Source organism: Leptidea sinapis, chromosome 15 (assembly GCF_905404315.1).
Source record: "Leptidea sinapis chromosome 15, ilLepSina1.1, whole genome shotgun sequence".
Taxonomy (NCBI): Eukaryota; Metazoa; Arthropoda; class Insecta; order Lepidoptera; family Pieridae; genus Leptidea; species Leptidea sinapis.
Window position 1 is genome coordinate 6,583,971 of NC_066279.1, and position 10,332 is coordinate 6,594,302.

Genomic DNA, 10,332 nt, shown 5'->3' on the forward strand with positions numbered 1-10,332 from the left:
TAAAGTCACAAATCGAAGAATTCCTATAATGAGACAAAATGAATATTGTGAGTAATGAAGATTCCTGCTAGAACTCTTTCGCTTATTACGAACGAATACGTGAAGTTTGGTGCTCGTCGATATAGAAGACGTGCCCTAAATTCATCCCAATAGTTAAAGAGTCCCGATACGCGGCTGTAAAGTACAGGAATATCCTTTTTATGACTGATAAAAACTTTTTTGAAAAAAAAAAGTGTGTGTAGTGTCTTTAAAATAAAGTGTACGCTCATAGCTTCAAAGACGCATTAGAAGTGTTCTGAAAAGTGCTACGTGATCATAAGCCTGCTTCAATCATGGTTTGGTGGGAATTGTCTTATCAAGGAGACTCAAAGAATGAAAAAGAGTGAAGACTTCAACCAATGTATATAGACTGTCTTAGATCATCTTCTGAAGATTGTGAACAAACACACATTTTATTAAAGATATTTTTGATAAGTCATAGATTTAAACTAGGTACTTCAATAATTATTAAGTTTTCATTATTATACGCACTTTACCTAAATACAAAATTTTTTGCTTTGATATATTTGTGCAAAAAAAAATCGTGAACGAAATCACGTAGATAATAAAAACAACATCAAAACGACATAAAACGGCTGTTATATAATATTTAAGATAGAACATTCTTATCATAATATTGTTAAATGTATATTTATATAAAACATATTATTATGTAACCATATAAATAACCTGCTATAGTATAAAAATTCCATTAGAATAAGGTTATAAATAGGTTACAAGTTTGTCTTTTCACGATTTTATTAGACTTCTGAATTAATAATAAATGGTAAGACATTCATTTATTTACAGGGATAAAATTATGACCCGTTTTATTTCGGACTATGAATAGGTCATTATGTAAATTTCTGGAAAGGTCATTTGTAATACAATAATTATTAAAAAAATGCGCAAATGATTTAAGTTTTCTTTAGTGTTAATTCCGCCAATATTTGTCTCGTGCCCAATTTTGGAGAACACGTCCTGAGGATGCCTCGTGTAGAGGCGAAACACGTGTGGAATTGTTTAAAAACAAATATTGGCGGAATTAACACTAAAGAAAACTTAAATCATTTGTAGAATTATGGATTTCCGCAAAGTAACGCCTGCTTCAATTTTTTTTTTATGTGTGGTAAGATGTTACGGTATTTGAAAATGGAACATTCTGATATATGGTTACATTTCAGTTTTTCTAGTCCCATTTATTAGGTAAGAGAGAACGAAGAGAATTTAACGTAGGTAGATAGATGATGATGCATTTTATTTGTAACAATAGGCGGCCGCCCGAATCTATATATAGCTCTAGTCTAGTTATCTGTTATTATTATAGCTTTTGAAGTGTATTGAAAACCGACCCACATTAAGTAAGGCAATATTTACCTTAAATCCCCATTCCATTTTTTTGATTTAATATTATGATTGAAAAAATATATGAAATGGCGGGAAATAATCGATGTTAATTAATGTTTATCATAATAAACGCGTTACAATTTTCAAATCAAAAAAGTAAAAATGAGTAATTATGAATTTCTAATTTTAGGCCAAATAATGGTCATACGAGCTATACAAACTGACGATCAATTTAGCGAAAATAGATTAGTTTTCGTAATGATTAAACCTTAATACTTGTAATTTAAGGTTTACTTACCAAAACAACAGAATATCAAAATAAAAATATTATGTTATAAGCCAGTATGATATGCCTGGCAATAGGGATAGGGGATCTTGGAAGATACGACGACGCCTTTTAGCTATCGCTTGCTACAAGAATATTGCCAATCCATATTCTCTATAAATAATGTCTACAATAAAACATATAGGATATTTCCAATTTGGATACTCGGCTGGGCTGGGATAATGGTTCCCTGGGATGTTCCCACAAAATGTGGTGGATGATAAAATAATTCACCCTTATATTTCTAAATTGACATAATTTTTTGTGAATAAACCATAGAAATAAAACAAGAAGGTGCCTTCTTTTCTATGGCTAAGTCACGTAACAATAATATACCTACTTAATAAGAATGAGTTACAATAATATCAATATGTTTAAAAAAAAAACAAAATAGATCAGCTATTAACAACTTGATAACAAGATTTAATTCTTTTATAAACATAACAATAATAAGAGATAATATTGTTGTACAAATATTTAACGACTCGATATTGTAAATATCATAATTGGTAAATAAAGGGTAGATAAAAATATACGTACCTACTTTACGCGATACGATTTAACAATAATATGTTAAAATGAAAACTATTTTAAATAAGTGTTATGATTATTGAAGATTTTTGATTCGAAGTTTGTTAACTGTTTAATTTCTACAGAAAATAAATTTCAAAGGGACATACGATTACTCGTACACAAAAAAGAAGTGACATAAATTATTGTGGAACTATTAGGCCGTAGTTTGTGAATGTACTTGGTTTTCTTTATCATCTATCATCAACGCATCCGTTGTTCACTGGATTAGATCACAGGCAGGGGTAGACCCTTAGTTAATAGGGCCCTGGGCTAGTTCATTTCCGTGGTCACTTGGAAGAGAAGGCCAAACTGGCCTCTTAAAACTTACTTACTTCACTTTACGCCACCGCCTAACTATATAGAGTGCTTATTCGGCCTCACATGGTGTAGGTCTCACCTCTGGGCAGGTGCTCCCAAGTACCAATCCAAGTAAGTTAAAATCATATTTAAGCGAAAGAGTTCAGATAGTCGATGTAAATGGCAAACGGTCTTCGGGTAAACCTGTGGGAATGTGTTCCACAGGATTCTATTCTCGGTCCTTTCTTGTTTCTTATATATATTATCGATCTACCGTTTGTGGTAGATGATAGCCATGAGATTGTATTGTTTGCTGATGATACTTCACTTATTTTTAAAGTGAAGCGACGTGCGGATATTGATGACGAGGTAAGCAATGCACTCTCAAAGATAGTGCGTTGGTTTGAGACGAATAATCTGCACTTAAACGGTAAAAAAACAAAGTGTTTACGGTTCATTACACCAACACAAGTGGAGGTACAAACCAACGTACTTATAAATGACCAGAGATTGGAACTTGTGGACACTACGGTCTTCTTGGGTATCACGTTAGATAAAAAGCTTCAGTGGGGTCCACATATTACCCATCTAGCAGATAGACTCAGCTCTGCGGCATATGCAGTTAGAAAGATTAGAGAGTACACGAATGTTGCGACCGCTAGATTAGTGTACTTTAGTTATTTACACAGCATCATGACGTACGGTATATTACTATGGGGTCATGCTGCTGACATTGATATAGTGTTTGCACTGCAAAAGAGAGCTGTTCGTGCTATATATCAGCTTGGTTATAGACAGTCTCTCAAAGAAAAATTTAAAGAAATAAATATTATGACTGTTCATTGTCAGTACATTTATGAAAATTTGATATATGTTCACAAAAATCGTCACCTTTTTGCTCTTAAGAGTGATTTTCATTATTATAACACTAGAAAGTATAATTTTAGTAGGCTTCATAAGATACATAATAGCTTTAAGGGTAAATGTATACACTTCTACAATAAGTCCCAGCCACTGTTCAGGCATTATCTATAAATAAATTTAAATGTTTTATAAAAAAATGGCTCTGTCGTAAATCCTATTACTCCACTGCTGAATATTTAAATGATCGGACAGCCTGGGACTAGATTGTGATTATTTTATAGCGATAGAAATGACTGTACAATATTGTAAATTTTTATTGAAAAGAGCGCAAAAAAAAGAATGCTGGGAGAGTTTCTTGCGCCGCTTCTTCTCTGTCAGAGCGCCATTTGTTTCCGAAGCGGTAGTAGTATCTAGTAGTATAAGAAATGACATCAAAAAGAATTCTAAAGGAATAAATTTTGAGAAAATAAATGCATTTTATGCCTTTTTACCAACTTCTTCCATTTGACCGCATACAACGAAGAGCGGCTCGAATCATCGACGATCAAGTCATCCTCGATGGGCTTGACTCTTTGGCGTAGCTATCTGTAATATGATTTTATTGACGTTGAAGAGAGTTCGGAAAGATTTAAAGATGCCCGTATGGAAGAGCGATGACGACAGTCCTAAAAGAGTGAAGCCTTTTTAAGAACCGACATGGCGCAATACCATGCCGAATGGAATTAAAGGGCAAGAAAATGGGAAAAGGTCTAGGAGAAAAATATAGTTCAACTTCAATGGGCGGATATTCAATAAAATAGGATTTTAAGTCATTAATTGAAAGTCAAAAACTACCACCTATTCGAAATAGTATGCCTCAGACCTGAGAAGAACGCGCAGAAGGAACTCAGCGAGCTTTTTGTTTTTATAAAAAATATTCAATGTACTACCTCAAAAAGGTTTCAATGTAATATCGTACAATAAACATTTAAAATTAAATATTCAGGCGTTCGCTCCATTCGCAGTTTGTGATATCATTAAGAAAATCATATTTTAGATAATGTTATAAAAACGTTTACAACACAAACGTTTTTAACAATTCTTTTTAATAACGTTACACATTTCTTTTGAACATTTTCTGGGACCATGTTGTAAAAAGCATATCGACATAACCGAGTTGCAAGTAACAAGCTTATGTTTATTCCTCGTGTTAACATTATATGATTGTCGCAGTTTCTAGCAAATTCCATAATGTACTTATGAACAAACAGAATATCCTCTTCAAGAAAATCTTATAGACTGCAACGCAATAAGCACTCATATGAATCGTTAATGTATAACGTTATAGAGACTATATATGTATATGTATATATGTCTTGTCTTGATCATGTATGTCATGGGATCGATGACCTTTCGTATCTGGCGCTCTATGTCCTTGATCTAAAAGTCTTATGTAGTTAATTTGTTTCTCATTATAACGTGATTTCATTTCATACCGTTATACAAATAAAAATATTACAGAGTAGCATTTAACATGTCTGTTAGCCAAGGCTAGAAAACGGTTATAAATGTATAACTTTTAATAAAACTGGTTTGAATCTATTTACTCGATAGGAGTAGATGCGCTAAAGAAAGGGCTGTAAGCCGTTAATTCCGGGAGAGTCGAATCGAGAGCTTGGAAACCGTAAGAACATTATCGGATAAACTGTTATTTATAAATTTAACAGAGTGGGATAGCTGCATATTGTTTTGTATATATATTTATATTTTTTTAGTGTAATCAGGATATTAAAAATACATTTTTATTTAACAATTTCTTGCTTATATCTCGCAGCGCCACCACCCCGGTCTAGTTTAAGCCGATAAAGACTTTCATGATGTGCCTACACCGGGAATTTTAAATGAATTATAAAGATGATAAAATAATCAGTATTAGTGATGTAGGTAGGTACTGGTACGTAACATTTTGTATTAAACTATCGAGGTACTTACAGCCATAAATTCAAATTCAAATATTTTTATCCAAAATAGAATGTGTCATCACTTATTGAAAGTCAAAAAATACCACCCATTCCAAAAAGAATGCCGACTTGAGAAGAATTGGCGCAACAAACTCAACGGGCTTTTTTTCCACCAAAAAATATGTTTACAAAGTAATATTGTACAATTAATCTAATTATTTAATAGCCTGAGGGCGGTCGTTCCATTCAAAATCTGTGGTATCAGTCATTCATGTTATAGTAACCTTTACCACACAAACGTTTTTTTTAAACAATTCTTTTGAATATCGTAATACTTTTGCTCGCCCTGTGCTGCCCCGGGGCGTAAAAAAAATAGGGTAGTCCCAGGTCCAAGGGTGTCGTAAGAGGCGACTACGGGCTTTTTGAAAGTGGGAGAGTCACCCTGCTGTCTTATGACGACAGCACAATCGGGCCAGACTCGTCCGGGTTACTTACCACACTCGCACAGAATACCGGCGTGAAGTAGCGGCCTGGTGCCGCTATGTTTCGCATAGGTTAGTGTCGAGGACCGGAGGCCATTCTCCCCGTCCTTTCCCCCCCCCCCCCAACAAAATATGAGAGCGGTCCTAAAAAAGAAATTACCCCAGGAGGGTACCGGCTCTTGTAGAGCCGGAGAATCCCTCCCCGAGCATTCGCGCTCGGGCTGCCTCTCGTATTCTGGGGAGGGCACAGTACCGCGTATGTCACAGGACAAACAGGGCAGCAACACCACGGCACCCCGCTCCACGCATAATGTGGACTTTTGTAACATCCGGGGAATTCTCTCCAACTTAAACGCCGTCCACCACCACCTTGAGACGGCGCAGCCGGCCTTGTGTTTCCTTACGGAGACGCAGATATCTCGACCTAGCGATACGTCATATTTAACGTACCCCGGGTACAAAATTGAGCATAATTTCATGCCTCATGCCGGGGTATGTGTGTACGTTAGGGAGGATATCTGCTGTCGCCGTCTCGGTAATTTTGAGGGTAGGGGCCTGTCTACTCTCTGGCTCCGCGTAGATTTAGAGGACCGCGTCCGCATCTAAGCGTGTGTCTACAGGTCCCATAGTGGTAACGCAGAAACGGATCACCTCATGGGCTGCGTTCAAGCGGCATTTGATGACGTGCTTGCTCAGATCCCCTCCGCTGAAATCGTAGTCTTGGGTGATTTCAACGGGCACAATGCCGAATGGCTTGGATCACGTACCACAGACTACGCAGGGCAATCTGTGCATAATTTTGCATTGGCGTATGGTCTGTCCCAATTGGTTGAGTCGCCGACGTGGCTCCCGGATGTGGATAGCCACATGCCGTCCTTATTAGATCTTCTGCTGACTACACATCCCGATGGTTACCAGGTCTGTGTCGACGCCCCTCTCGGAACGTCCGACCATTGCCTGGTCAGGAGTGTAGTGCCTATCCGACGCCAACGTCGTAGACCACCTGCGACCCGCCGCGTTTGGCACTACAAGTCAGCAGATTGGGATAGGATGCGTTCCTTTTTTGCATCCTACCCTTGGGACAGGGTTTGTTTCCCTTCGGATGATCCTAGTGCCTGCGCCGTTGCAGTAGCCGATGTGATACTGCAGGGCATGGATATTTTTATACCAAGCTCTGTAGTACCGATCGGTGGCAGATCACAGCCCTGGTTCGATGCGTCAGTTAAAGCAGCATCTGACTGCAAAAAACAGGCGTATCGAACTTGGGTTGCGGCGCTGGGCTCAAAGGATCTGAACTGCAAAGTTCTGAAGAGGAAATATAACCGTGCCTCCAGATTTTTTAAGCGGCAAATCGCCCGTGCGAAATCGAAGCACGTCGTCAAAATTGGCGAGCAGCTTTCCAGTTACCCGACCGGAACACGCAAGTTCTGGTCGTTGTCGAAAGCTGCTCTTGGTAACTTCAACCAGCCGTCCATGCCACCGTTGCACATGAGGAATGACACCCTGGCCCATACGGCAAAAGAGAAAGCCGATCTCCTGTGCACTCTTTTTGCCTCCAACTCGACTCTTGACGACAACGGAAAAACACCGCCGACCATCCCGCGGTGTCAGAGCTCCATGCCTGAAGTACAGTTCCGACAGAAAACTGTTAGGCGAGCTCTGTTTTCGTTGGACGTCAGGAAGTCGAGCGGGCCGGATGGCATTTCTCCAATCGTGCTTAGAATATGTGCCCCTGAGTTGACGCCGGTGCTAACGCGTTTATTCCGGCACTCTTATTCAAAAGGCGTAGTCCCTGATTCATGGAAGTCAGCCCTTGTCCATCCGATCCCAAAAAAAGGAGACAGTTCGGATCCGGCAAACTACAGGCCTATTGCAATTACCTCCCTACTCTCCAAAATTATGGAGAGCATAATTAACCGCCAGCTCTTGGTATACCTTGAGGGTCACCAGTTGATCAACGACCGGCAGTACGGCTTTCGTCATGGTCGGTCGACTGGCGATCTTCTGGTATACCTAAAACATAGATGGGCGGCGGCTATTGAAAGCAAGGGGGAAGGCCTGGCAGTTGGTCTGGATATAGCGAAGGCCTTTGATCGTGTATGGCACAAGGCGCTCCTCGCAAAACTTCCATCATTTGGGCTTCCCGAGAGCTTATGCAAGTGGACCTCCAGCTTCCTCACTGGGCGCAGCATACAGGTCGTTATCGACGGTTATTGCTCGAATCCCAAGCCCGTGAACGCTTTAGTGCCCCAAAGCTTTGTGCTATCTCCCACGCTGTTTCTTCTGCATATCAATGATATGTTGGACACCGCCAACATGCATTGCTATGCAGACGACAGCACTGGAGATGCCGTATACACGGGCCATGCAGGTCTCTCTCGGGAAAACGTCGACCATTGCCGGGAGAAACTTGTGTCTTCTATCGAGTCCTCTCTCGAGAAGGTCGCGGAATGGGGTAAGTTGAACCTTGTCCAATTTAACCCCCAGAACTCAAGTTTGCGCGTTTACCACTACAAAAACCCCATTTGCCGTATCACCGCTCTTCGAGAACACTTCCCTTAAAGCCTCGCCTAGTATCGGAATACTGGGTCTCGAAATCTCGAGCAATTGCCAATTCCGTGGCCATCTGGAGGGCAAAGCCAAACTGGCTTCAAAGAAACTGGGCGTCATAAATAGAGCACGGCAATACTTCAAGCCGGCCCACATTCTAGTGCTCTACAAAGCGCAGGTCCGGCCTCACATGGAGTATTGCTGTCATCTCTGGCCTGGCGCACCCCAGTATCAGCTCGATCCATTTGACCGCGTGCAACGCAGAGCAGCTCGAATTGTCGGGGACACAGTACTCTGTGAACGGCTGGATCACTTGGCGTTGCGTAGAGACGTCGCTTCATTGTGTGGCTTCTACCGCATTTATCACGGGGAGTGTTCCGAAGAGCTGTTCAACCTGATTCCTGCCGCCGAATTTCACCTTCGCACGACACGCCACAAGTTACGATATCATCCCCACCATCTGGATGTGTGGCGGTCCTCCACAGTGCGGTTTTCAAGGAGCTTTCTTCCTCGTACCACGAAGCTGTGGAATGAGCTTCCTTGTGCGGTGTTTCCGGGACGATACGACATGGGTACCTTCAAGAAAAGCGCGTACACCTTCCTTAAAGGCCGGCAACGCTCTTGTGATTCCTCTGGTGTTGCAGGAGAATGTGGGCGGCGGTGATCACTTAACACCAGGTGACCCGTACGCTCGTTTGTCCTCCTATTCCATAAAAAAAAAATCGACTTAGCCGAGTAGTAGGCATAGACTTAGAATATACTAGCGTATACTAGACCTGACAGCCCAATATTATTGTTCAATCCAGCCAAAACTAAATTTGTAATTTTTGGCAGTAAATATCAACTCGATAAACTCAATCCATCGAATGATATATCACTATTAGGGCTCCCCATAGAACGCATTTTTGAAGCGTGTAGAATTTCAACTCAGAAGTTGCTGCAACGAGTGCAGAACGCATGCGCGAGATTCTGTTTTGACATACCATGGAAGGCACATGTCACACCGTTTCTTAATCAGAACCTTTGGATCAAAATGATGCACCGTCGTAAACTGCATATTATGGCGTATCTTCTGTTCGGGGTCATAAAACATCAAACACCGTCTTATCTAAGTACAAATTTTAAGTGGTTGGCAGCAGCCAGGCCTCAATGTTCCCGGCAATGCTCGTTGCAACTGGAAACAGAGCGGTATGTCTTTGCTGTATTTAAAGGCAGTTTTCGATATGCAGCGACGAAATGTTGGTATAATATTCCACCATCAATCCGGAGCCAGTGTAGTTTACCTAGTTTTAGAGCTAAATTAAAGAAATTTATTTTTGAGCACCAAAAAAAGAGGAACTCTTAACTATAGACACCAGTGCAATCTAGTTTGCTTGTTAAAATTTTTGTACGTATAATTTTATCTTGAACTATAGTTACATGAGGTAAGGTTAATGAAGACCCTGCTACCTAAGATTAAACATGTAAAAAGTGTAATTAGAAAGGCGTGCGCTACTTATGGCATTCGTATGTGGCGTCATTTAGTGGTCCCACTGGAAGATCAGCGCTGGTTGCGACAGTAATCAGCACTATGCTGAAGTGTGACCAATTTGTGACAAACACTCCAACTTTTTTCTATTATAATATTATGTAAATATTGTGTTTGTTACAAATAAATATATTTCTTTCTTTCTTTCAATAATTCTTTACCATTTATATTTGTCAATATTGGCGTTAGATATTGGCTTAATATTTAAAACACTAAGCGTGACTGACTATTTACGACTTGTCAGTCAAACTCGGTTCTGTTTCCTTGTCTATGTTGCTGTATCTCTGTAAGAGATGCTCTCTTGTATGCTTTGTTTGTCTACAGGCTAGTATATTGTTAGTCTATGCTTCTAGCATAATGGAAATAAATATTAAAAGTCAATCCGGT